The sequence below is a fragment of the Ranitomeya imitator genome, chromosome 4 (assembly GCF_032444005.1).
Source record: "Ranitomeya imitator isolate aRanImi1 chromosome 4, aRanImi1.pri, whole genome shotgun sequence".
Classification (NCBI taxonomy): domain Eukaryota; kingdom Metazoa; phylum Chordata; class Amphibia; order Anura; family Dendrobatidae; genus Ranitomeya; species Ranitomeya imitator.
In genome coordinates this window covers 267,236,147-267,248,779 of record NC_091285.1, presented here as the reverse complement: position 1 = coordinate 267,248,779, position 12,633 = coordinate 267,236,147, and positions in this window count along the sequence as shown.

Sequence of the window (12,633 nt, the reverse complement as noted above, 5' to 3'; positions counted from 1 at the left end):
GCTTTCTTTGAGAAGTAGTGGTGACTGGGCATCTGATAGTGGGGCACTGCGACGGACATAAGGTCTCAAAAATGAGGAAATGCAGTGAGGAAATGGTGGTGACGGGGCAAATGGCTGGTTCTTATAAGGCAAGGAGCACATGTGACACACACAGCCAATGACACATGCCCTTGCTTGTGTGCAACACATGCCCTTGCTTGTGTGCATCACATGCACATTGCTGTGTGTGTGTGCGCACAGCAGATAGGCTGAGAGACTGCACCGCTCCACTGTAGATGCAGGAAAGAAAAAGAATGGAGATCGGCGTTATTTCAGCACAGATCTATCCCCCGCCCCCTATACACTGAAACAGTCTATTAACAATGATAAACAGTTTTAATGTGCAAATCAAGCTAGGCTTTTGGTGAGCGAACAGTTATCGAACAGAAACTCGAACAGCCGAATTTTATGCAAATTATTCGGGTTCGACGAACGACTCGAACACCCCCCAAAACAGCTCGAATTTGAAATTGGCGAACAGTTCGACTCGAACACCGCTCATCTCTACTCATATCTTAACCAAAACCATGAGATACCCATGTCAGACGCTAAATATATATTCACGGGAAAATCAAACCAAGGTTTCCATACATTATCACATTTTTCAGGCCAGTGTCTATTTTTATATACCTCATTCTCACAGAAGCTGCTGTATTTACCATATTGATCAAGTGTGAAATTCGTGGGGGTCTTCTATCCATCTATCTCATGGTGATAGCCTTGCGAGCCAAAATCAATATTTCCCTGAGAAGAGTGCGAGGGTACTGATGCAAGGTCTCCTCATCAAGGATTCCTTATAAACACCCCTTAGGGCAGAATGGTACAGAGGATTGTCTGATCTTGATGAAGATAGCCATGTCCTCTTTTCAAAAGTCTGCATTGGGATGGCAACACCACATTAGGTGATCCATAGAACTTTTTGAGCATCAACTGCCATTTCTTATCTCAATGTCTGTATTTGCTGAAGGTAAATTTTACCTTTGAATTTATATTTTTTGAGAGTGAAACATGTAGAAAGGAGCAGATGTGTCTAATAACATTGATTACAAAATTTATTATTTCAACATATACTATTCAATTGAAAAATAACAATTACTCTTTTCTCTTTTTCATTGCTTAAATTTGTTCTCTTTCTCACTTTATCTCACTCTCTTACCCTCTCAGTACAGTTAGGGCCAGAAATATTTGGACAGTGACACAAGTTTTGTTATTTTAGCTGTTTACAAAAACATGTTCAGAAATACAATTATATATATAATATGTGCTGAAAGTGCACACTCCCAGCTGCAATATGATAGTTTCCACATCCAAATCGGAGAAAGGGTTTAGGAATCATAGCCCTGTAATGCATAGCGTCCTCTTTTTCAAGGGACCAAAAGTAATTGGACAATGGACTCTAAGGGCTGCAATTAACTCTGAAGGCGTCTCCCTCGTTAACCTGTAATCAATGAAGTAGTTAAAAGGTCAGGGGTGGATTCCAGGTGTGTGGTTTTGCATTTGGAAGCTGTTGCTGTGAGCAGACAACATGCGGTCAAAGGAACTCTCAATTGAGGTGAAGCAGAACATCCTGAGGCTGAAAAAAAAGAAAAAATCCATCAGAGAGATAACAGACATGCTTGGAGTAGCAAAATCAACAGTTGGGTACATTCTGAGAAAAAAGGAATTGACTGGTGAGCTTGGGAACTCAAAAAGGCCTGGGCGTCCACGGATGACAACAGTGGTGGATGATCGCCGCATACTTAATTTGGTGAAGAAGAACCCGTTCACAACATCAACTGAAGTCCAGAACACTCTCAGTGAAGTAGGTGTATCTGTCTCTAAGTCAACAGTAAAGAGAAGACTCCATGACAGTAAATACAAAGGGTTCACATCTAGATGCAAACCATTCATCAATACCAAAAATAGACAGGCCAGAGTTAAATTTGCAGAAAAACACCTCAAGAAGCCAGCTCAGTTCTGGAAAAGTATTCTATGGACAGATGAGACAAAGATCAACCTGTACCAGAATGATGGGAAGAAAAAAGTTTGGAGAAGAAAGGGAACGGCACATGATCCAAGGCACACCACATCCTCTGTAAAACATGGTGGAGGCAACGTGATGGCATGGGCATGCATGGCTTTCAATGGCACTGGGTCACTTGTGTTTATTGATGACATAAGAGCAGACAAGAGTAGCCGGATGAATTCTGAAGTGTACCGGGATATACTTTCAGCCCAGATTCAGCCAAATGCTGCAAAGTTGATTGGACGGCGCTTCATAGTACAGATGGACAATGACCCCAAGCATACAGCCAAAGCTACCCAGGAGTTCATGAGTGCCAAAAAGTGGAAAATTCTGCAATGGACAAGTCAATCTCCAGATCTAAACCCAATTGAGCATGCATTTCACTTGCTCAAATCCAGACTTAAGACGCAAAGACCCACAAACAAGCAAGACCTGAAGGCTGCGGCTGTAAAGGCCTGGCAAAGCATTAAGAAGGAGGAAACCCAGCGTTTGGTGATGTCCATGGGTTCCAGACTTAAGGCAGTGATTGCCTCCAAAGGATTTGCAACAAAATATTGAAAATAAAAATATTTTGTTTGGGTTATGTTTATTTGTCCAATTACTTTTGACCTCCTAAAATGTGGAGTGTTTGTAAAGAAATGTGTACAATTCCTACATTTTCTATCAGATATTTTTGTTCAACCCTTCAAATTAAACGTTACAATCTGCACTTGAATTCTGTTGTAGAGGTTTCATTTCAAATCCAATGTGGTGGCATGCAGAGCCCAACTCGCGAAAATTGTGTCACTGTCCAAATATTTCTGGCCCTAACTGTATTTCACTCTCCCTTTAAGCACTGGGGTTGTCAGTTCAAATCTGACCAAGAGTAACAACTGCATGGAGTTTGTATATTCTTTCCTTGCCTTTGTTAATTTTCAGTGCTGAAAGATTTGCTTGCTTTTATTAAATTAACCTCAGCGTGTTTGTGTATACTGTAAGAACAGTATATGGGCCCTTTGCAGTTCATTAGCTCATAATAATGTAAAATTCCACCTTAGAGAGTCCCCTTAAAAAGGTTGTCCAATACTTTAACATTGATGACTTCTCAGGATAGGTCATCAATGACTGATCAATGGAGGTGTGATTCCAGGTGCACCTGCCGATCAGCTGTTCTCTGCGTCGGTGGTAGCCCGAAGTGCTCAGCTACAGAGCTACTCCTTCTATTGATAGTAGACACTGTTGAGTACTTTCCTATTCAAATCAGTAGGGGGTGGAAATGTAGTACCCATCCTACGGAGAATCTCCATAATTGAGCAGTTCCCACCGCTGCTGGTACAGATAGCAGCTGATCTTCAAAGGGGGTTGGGTGTCACTGACCAGACAATGATGACATTGTTAGGCTATGTGCACATGATGTGGATTTTGCTGCTGATCCGCAATGTTTCCGCAGCTGCAGGTCTGCAGCAGTTTCCCATGAATTTACAGTTCAATGTAAACCTATGGGAAACCAAAAACGCTGTGCACATGCTGCGGAAAAAAACGCGCGGAAATGCAGCGGTTTACATTCCGCAGCATGTCACTTTTTTCTGCTGATTCTGCAGCGGTTTTACAGCTGCCCTATGGAAAACTGCAGTTGTAAAACCACAGTAAAAAACGCAGAAAAACCACGGTAAATCCGCAATAAATCAGCAGCAAAAACGCAACATTTTTGCCCTGCAGATTTATCAAATCTGCTGTGGAAAAATCCGTAGTGGCCAAGAATACGTGTGCACATACCCTTAAAGTCATGAACAACTTCTATAACTCTTGGGTCCTTGTACAGGTTGTACCAATGATATGTCTGTTCCAGCTCTTTATTTTTCTCTTTAAAAAAAAAAAAAATGTTTAAAATCCTTATTTCATTGAACTTTCTCAGAATGCTGATACTTTAGTACCTCCATCAAGCGAAAACATGACTTTTTTATTTTATCAAATAGCCCCCAAAAATTAATAACTTGTACAGATTTGGGTATAATACTTAGATATATCAACATTTACAAAACAACTTCCGTGACAAGCGTCTGCATTTTACCTAAAAATATCTTGACTGTCTTATGTATCTGCTTAATCAAGTCACACAATGTTCCTCTGTTTATTAATTTAGCCAGACGATAAAGCCTAGAATACTTGAAGTTTTGTACCTTATTATTTTGCTACATTAAAAAAGGTATCAAAGGAGCAATCAAAAGATGTCCTCATGTCTCGAATCTCTTGTGATTTATTAAAGGTTACCAGTTTTAATCAAGAGGAGTCAGAACACTTGTGATTACAAATCAGCTGCTTCATAATGGGAAGCATGCATTTTCGTATTATTACCTCAACCCTGTTGTTCATTAAGTATGACTTTAAGAAGATAATGCAGCGTGTGATTATAAATCACTAGGGTGCCAAAGGAAAAAGGTAACAAGTGACAGTAATAATTTCTGCTTCTTCTATCAACTATTCCTAAACAACTAGACATATAGTGTGCGCTTCAAATGTCTTCTATCTCGCAAAATCTGTTCTCATATTTCTTTTTTTATCAATGATAAAGAGACGTTAAAATATGAAACTGAAGTAAAAGTGACATTAGAAAATGAATATTAATTTTTGGAAAGCATTTACCGTACATATTTTCCATTGTACATGATATCAACTTTGTACTGCATCGAAGCAGATTGTTCTTATATATGAAAAACTTTTTTGCACAAAATATGTCAACCATCTGTACATTTAAGTATAAATCTGTCATATATTTATATAGTATTGTGTAAAAAAAATGGAATAAAAAAAGCAGACAGATAGGCTACGTTCACATTTGCATTGTGCGCCGCTGCGTCGGCGACGCAACACACAACGAAAATAAAAACGCACCAAAATGCACGCTAAAACACTGCGTTTTGCGATGCATGCGTCCTTTTTTGCCGAAATTTGGACGCAAAAAAAATGCAACTTGTTGTGTTTTCTGCGCCCAACGCTTGTGGCAAAAAAAACGCATGCGTCGCACAACGCAGCACAACGCATGTCCATGCGCCTCCCATGTTAAATATAGGGGCGCATGACGCATGCATCGCCGCTGCGGCGCCCGACGCAAACACGCAAAACGCTAATGTGAACGTAGCAGTCACTAGAAAAAAAAAATGTGTTCTAGGTATTAAAGAAGTTGTCCACTACAATAACTTTTTTTTTCCATAAATCTTGCTATTATGTGCCGCTGAAAATATCCACTGTGTTTATTTTAGCAATATTACCTTTTATCATGCTGTAGCAGCACATCTTCAGTGCTGGACACAGCTCTCATGGGGTTAATCGACAACTTCCTTTCTCCTGACTTATTGTGCTCTAATACTACAAGCTCCATGATGCTTTGCACAGGCTTCTAAGCCTGAACCTAGCACTAGTGTTGAGCCACCTCACTAGTGTTCTGGTTCGGTTCGGTTCGTCAAACAGGGACATGTTCTATTAAATGTTCGTCGAACGTTCGACGAACACCGTCGAACCCCATTGAAACCAATGACATGCAAACACAAACACATACAAACACATGGAAAACACATAGAAAACACCTTAAAAGGTGTCCAAAAGCTGACAAACTGCTCAGAAGACACAACAAACACATGGAAAAGTCACAACTACATATAGTCATGGGAAAAGAAAAGAGGTGGAGGAGTAAAAGGAGGAGGAGACACAGATATAGGCATGTCATGCCCTTCTAAAATCAAGAAAGGCTGGAGTAAAAATCTAAACTCACTCTACCAACACCCAGACGTCTTCACAAAAAAAAATAAAAAAAGAAATATCTTTAGGTAGAATGGCGGCGGGTCCATTCAGAACACTTCCCTTAGAAGACGTAGTGGTACCCCCGTTGGGAGTTGTGCCAAAAAATGAATCCAATAGATTCAGACTAATCCACCATTTATCATATCTAAGGGGCAGGTCAGTAAACGACAACATCGACGTGGAAGCAAGTACAGTACTATGTACTGTACCTCCTTTGACGAGGCAATCAGGTGAATCAAGAAGTTGGTAAGGGGCACCGTAGTGGCCAAAACAAACATTGAGGGGGCGTTCCGGGTACTACCTGTGCCTCCGAATAGTGTCCTCCCATTGGGCTGCTTCTGTGAAGGAGCATACTACATAGATCTCTGTTTGCCCATGGGGTGCTCCATATCCTGCTCACTATTTGAGGCGTTTAGTTGCGTCCTCAAATGTGTCGTCATGGACGTTTGTATGGCAGCACATATTATCCATTACCTCGACAACTTCTTATTCCTGGGCCCAAAAATTTGCCACAGTGTGAAAACACGCGGTAGTCCACCTGTGAGAAGGAGAGAGCTGGAGGGAGAGTGGACACCCCAGTGCTGAGGGGTTAGATTGAGAAAGAAAGAAGGCGGTGTAGCTTGCTTCATGGGTGGGGTACTCTGCTGAGTAGCAGAAATTGCTACTAGGCCCAAAAGGATTTCCTGTGCCAAATCCCGTTAAAAAATAGTACTTAGGTAAACAGGTGGTGTAGCTTGCTTCATGGGTGGGGTACGCTGCTGAGCAGCACTAAATTCTACTAGGCCCAAAAGGATTTCCTGGACTAGATGTCGTTAAAAAATAGTACTTAGTAGAGTTGAGCGACTTACTTTTTAGGATCGAGTCAGGTTTTGCGAAACCCGGCTTTCACAAAAGTTGGGTCGGGTAAAATCGGCCGATTATTGCGAAAAGTCGGGGGCCGACTGAAACACGAAACCCAATGCAAGTCAAGGGGGAATCAAAGTCGGCAGTCAGTGGAGGACAGGAAAACACCTACAGTGCCCATTTTAATGCCAAAAACACCAATTCGTATTACTGAAGCTTGTCAATATTACTTAATTTACTTTATAATAATAGTTGGGCATTGAAAACAGGGAGTCATTTGGCTAAAGTTGTGGGGGGGGTAGGGCTGGCTCAAGATTTTCGTGGGCCCAGGAAATGCAGAATACGTCATGGCGGTGGAGCAGGGAGAGGTAAGTATTTCAACTTTGCAAGTGCTGCGATCCTGAGCAAGCAGGGGGGGGCCACTAGTTGGCCCTGGCACAGGGCCCCTCATAGTACGGCGGTGTGTTTGACGGCGGGTGGCGCCTCCCACTGCCAGAGACACTTTTGTGTACTGTGATGGGCCCTGTGCCAGTGCCAACGAGTATGCCCCCGCCCGCCTGATGAAGGAACCTGCACTTTCATCTGCACCTTCCTCTTTGTCCCCGTGTAAGGTGGTATAGTATGCGGGAAGGGGAACCTGATTCTCAGCAGGGTCAGATTCTGGCTGTGTAGAGTGCAAGGGGAATGTAGTGGTCTGGGTCAATGTACCAGCAGACTCATCAAGCAGTGGCTGGGCAATGGGCAGGATGAGAAGGAAACACAGATATAGGCCCAAATAATAAAGTAGGCTAAATGCAGTTCAAAATTGGTAACAGGAGTACACCTGCGGCATTGCTGTGTTCAGTGGAGGAGGACAACTGTAATGAGTGGCGCAGAGAGACTTAGTAGGCCCAAAATAAAAAAGTAGGCTAAATGCAGTTCAAGATTGGTAACAGGTGTACACAGGTGGCATTGCTTTGTTCAGTGGAGGAGGACAACTGTAATGAGTGGCTGACAGCCAGACACAGGTAGTAGGCCCAAATGATAAAGTAGGCTAAAGGCAGTTCAAAAGTGGTAACTGGAGTACACAGGCGGCACAGCTTTGTTCAGTGGAGGGCAACTGTAATGAGTGACGCAGACAGACTTAGTAGGCCCAAAATAAAAAAAGTAGGCTAAATGCAGTTCAGAATTGGTAACAGGAGTACACAGGTGGCATTGCTTTGTTCAGTGGAGGAGGACAACTGTAATGAGAGGCAGACACAGTTACTAAGCCCAAATAAGTAAGTAGGCTAAATGCAATTCAAAATTGGTAACAGGACTAAACTGGCGGCATTGCTTTGTTCAGTGGAGGACAACTGTAAGGAGTGGTTGACACAGTTACTAGGCCCAAATAAGTAAGTAGGCTAAATGCAGTTCAAAATTGGTAACAGGACTAAAAATGCGGCATTGCTTTGTTCAGCAGAGGACAACTGTAATGAGAGGCTGACGCAGTTAGTAGGCCCAAAAAAGTAAGTAAGCTAAATGCAGTTCAAAATTGGTAACAGGACTAAACAGGCGGCATTGCTTTATTCAGTGGAGGACAACTATAATGAGTGGCTGACAAGATTAGTAGGCCAAAATAATAAAGTGGGCTAAATGTCTGCCCAAAAATTAATCATAAATAAACAGGTGGCATAGCTAGGTACAGGGGTGGGCTCCTCTGCTGAGTAGCAGACAGTGGTGGTTGGCGCAAAGTATTAACTGGTCTAAATGGAGGCCAGGGCCTCTGTATATTTTTACTATCATCTATCATTTCAACAAATTTGTTTTGGCAGTGCCATTGAAGGATTTAACAGCACAGACTACACAGTGGTGGAGCAGGGAGAGGTAAGTATTGTAAGTGGTAGAGCACTGTTCGAGCTGGGGGGAACACTCTCTCGTGGGCGGCGGTACTGGCACAGGGCCCCTCATATTACGACGGTATGTCTGACGTTGGTTGTGCACCACCACCATCAGAAACACTTCATTGTACTTTGAGGGACCCTGTGCCAGTGCCGTCGCCCAAGAGTGGGTACACCCACCTGTCCAGGCAAACGGCACTCGCACGGGTGCTTGCGCCAAGTGGTGACCACGGCCGTGTGGGGGGAGTCAGCCCATTTAGGGAGGTATAAAAATGGCCTATGGTGGACATTCAGCAGCTGCAAATGGAGGAATTGGAGCAGTCAGTAAGAGGAGGCCAAAAAGACATTTTTCAGGCAAGCTACGTGTCAGCAGGGGAAGGTGGGGCAAAATAATTTGAAATCCATGATAGCCAGACGTGTCCTATTTTCGGTCAGTATTGAACCAGCAGCACTGAAGACTCTTTCTGATAGCACACAAGCAGCTGGGCAAGCGAGCTCCTGTAATGCATATTCTGCCAATTCAGGCCAGGTGTCTATTTTAGATGCCCAGTAATCAAAGGGGCATGACCTGTGAGGGAGAACATCGATAAGGGGGGAAAAATAGTTAAAAACCATACTGGACAAATGCTGTCTCCTGTCACTTTGAATTGATGCAGCAGTACCTGTCGTGTCTGCTGTCATTGCAAAATCACTACACAACATGGTCATAAAACCCCTCTGTCCAACACCACTTCAGATTTGTGCACCCCTAACATCTCTGCCATGTTGCCCCCTACAGCTGGGGGCTGGTAACTCCAGATAATATTTCAGGAAGCACTGCACCACCAGGTTCAAAGTGTGAGCCAGGCAAGGTATGTGTTTCAGTTCTGAAGGGGCTATGGAAGCCATAAAATTCCTTCCGTTATCACTGACTACCTTGCCTGCCTCAAGATGTACACTGTCCAGCCATGACTGAGTTTCTTGCTGCAAGTACTCGGCCAGTACTTCCGCGGTGTGTCTGTTGTCGCCCAAACACTTCATTTCTAACACAGCCTGCTGACGCTTATTACTAGCTATTCGATAATGGAACACCTCGTGTGCAACACTGGCAGCTGCGGATGGAGTGGTCGTGCGACTACGCTCTGTGGACAAGCTTTCGCTTTTGGAGGAGGAGGAGGAGGGGTGGCGAACGCCTACAGTCAACTGTTTCCTAGACCGTGGGCTAGGCAGAACTGTCACACTATGGCTGTCCCCTGTGGACCCTGCATCCACCACATTAACCAAGTGCGCCGTGATGGACACGTAACGTCCCTGGCCTTGCCTACTGGTCCATGCATCTGTTGTGAGGTGCACCTTTCCACTGACTGATTGCCTCAGTGCATGGACAATACGGTATTTGACATGCTGGTGGAGGGCTGGGATGGCTTTTCTCGCAAATAAGTGCCGACTGGGTAGGTCATAGCCTCATAGCCTGGTACTGTGTAGGCCATCAGGTCTTTGAAAGCTTCGCTTTCAGCCAACCGGTAGGGCATCATCTCTAACGAGATTAGTTTAGCAATGTGGGCGTTCAAACACTATGCACGCGGATGAGAGGATAAATGCTTTCTTTTCCTAACGAGAGTCTCTTGTAGGGTGAGTTGGACTGGAGAGCTGCATATGGTGGAACTAGCGGGGGTGGTGGTGGACATGGCAGATTGAGAGAGGGTTGGTGATGGTATTCATGATGTTGGCCTACATTCATTGTTTCCTACCAAGAACCTTGTGATTCCCTGACTGCTTTGGCCTTGCGATGATACCTCCACATTTGCTGCTAGTGATGTCCTAACCGGTGGGCTTACAGTGAGGGAAGCAATGTAGTGATGCTGACTACCTTCATTCTGAGCAGGTGCACCAACGGCACGATACGTTTGGTAGTTAGTCCAGGCTTGCAAGTGCGTGCTGGTTAAATGTGTAAGCATGCACGTTGTATTTAAATTTTGGAGATTCTTCCCTCTGCTAAAGGTCTTTGAGCATTTCTTACTGATAACTTTGCACTGATCATTCGGATCTTTGTTAAAAAATTGCCACACTACACTCTTCCTACTATGGAACACATTTTCAGGCATTGCACGCTGTGCTACTTTCACTGGATGGCCACGCTGTCCTAAAACTGTTTTTGATTTTGACAAACGTTTTTGGCCTGATACGGGCCTGCCACATGAAAGCTGTTGCGATGTAGATGGCTGCAGCGGATCATCCTCCTCTGCTTCTGAGCTACTAGCAGCGGCACCCTCTTCCCCCAATGGCTGCCAATCTGGGTCAACAACTGGGTCATCTATCACCTCCTCTTCAATGTCATGTGCACCTTCCTCTGTGTCACCGTGTAAGGTGCTATAGCGTTCGTGATGGGGCACCATAGTCTCATCAGGGTCAGATTCTGGCTCAGTACACTGCGAGGGCAATGTAGTGATCTGAGTCAATGGAATAGCATAATAATCTAGCTGTGGCTGTGCATCAGTGCACTCCATGTCCGATTCATCTTGTAATGGGCTGTTAACAATTTCTCTTTCTAACCCCGGCATGGTATGTGTAAAGAGTTCCATGGAGTAAACTGTGGTTTCGCCTGCCGCATCCTTCACTTTTGGTTTGGGTGAAGGACACAAGGAAGCCACTTGTTCCTGACCGGGCGCATCCACTGATGACTCACTTCTTTTATATTTCGAACGTTCTGAAGAGGAGGTGAAAGAGCTAGAGGCTGAGTCAGCAAGGAAAGCCAAAACTTTTCCTGCTGCTCCGGCTTTAAAAGCTTTTTTCCTACTCCCAGATAAGGGAGCCTTTGATTCCTTGTGCAGGCCAGACGATGACGCTGGCTCAACCCCTCCAGCCTTTGGTGCTATTTTGCTTTTCCCACTACCACCAGATGCTCCACCACCACCATCAGTACCAGCTGGCAACGACCGCCCACGGCCTCTTCCACCAGACTTCCTCATTTTTGGGAAAATCTAACCAAAATAACAACCGTTATATGGTACTGTAAAACAAGGTAGAAGGTGTATATAAACTTGTTGAGAATTTAAATCTCCCTTTTTTGGGGGGGAGATTGAACCAAAACTCAGGCCCAGTGTATAACACTACACAAGGTAAGTGGCAGAACGTGGCTGGCTGATATACAACAAACTAACAGAACTGACGTAGATCCACTTAGTGACAATTTAAATCTCCCTTTTTTTTGCGGGAGACTGCACCAAAACTCAGGCCCAGTGTATAACACTACACATTGTAAGTAGCAGAACGTGGCTGGAAGATATATGAAAAACCAACAGATCTGACGTAGATCTACTTTGTGACAATTTGAATCTCCCTTTTTTGGGGGGGAGAATGCACCAAAACTCAGGCCCAGTGTATAACACTACACAATGTATGTGGCAGAACAAGGCTGGAAAATATATGAAAAAATACAAGGACTGTAGTACAATTTCAATCTCCCTACAATGATCTCAGGACAAGTATGGCAGAAATAAAAAGGACTGCTGCACACAAAAGTGTGGACAAATAAACAAGATAACTGTGCAGAAAGGAGCAACAGGATTTTTGCTTTTAAAAAAGCAGTTGGTTTGCACAGCAGCATGCAAACAGCAATGCAGCTATCAGGGAGCCTTATAAGGCAGCCTAATAAGCTACAGAGCTGATGCACAAAAATATAGCCTCTACTGTCTCTGCAAAAAAATGGTGGTGTTGGACAGTGGAAATTGCTACAGCACAAGTGGTTTGGGGGTTAATCTTCCCTCCCTAACTATATCCCTTCTTCTGATGAAGCTGCAGCAACCTCTCACTATGCTAAGATCGGCAGAAGTAAGATGGCGGCCGGCGTGCACGCCACTTTACAGCCCCTGTGACGCCGCGGAAAGCAAGCCAATCACTGTCAAGCCCTTCTCTAAGATGGTGGGGACTGAGACCTATTGCATCACGCTGCCCACAATCTGCATCCTCCTTCATTGGCTGAAAAATGGCACTGAAAGCGTCATACAAAACGCGACTTTTGCGCGCAGATCACCGATCTCATGGCCGATCCCACTCTAGGATCGGGTCGGGTTTCATGAAACCCGACTTTGCCGAAAGTCAGCGATTTTTGAATTTGTCCAATCTGTTTTG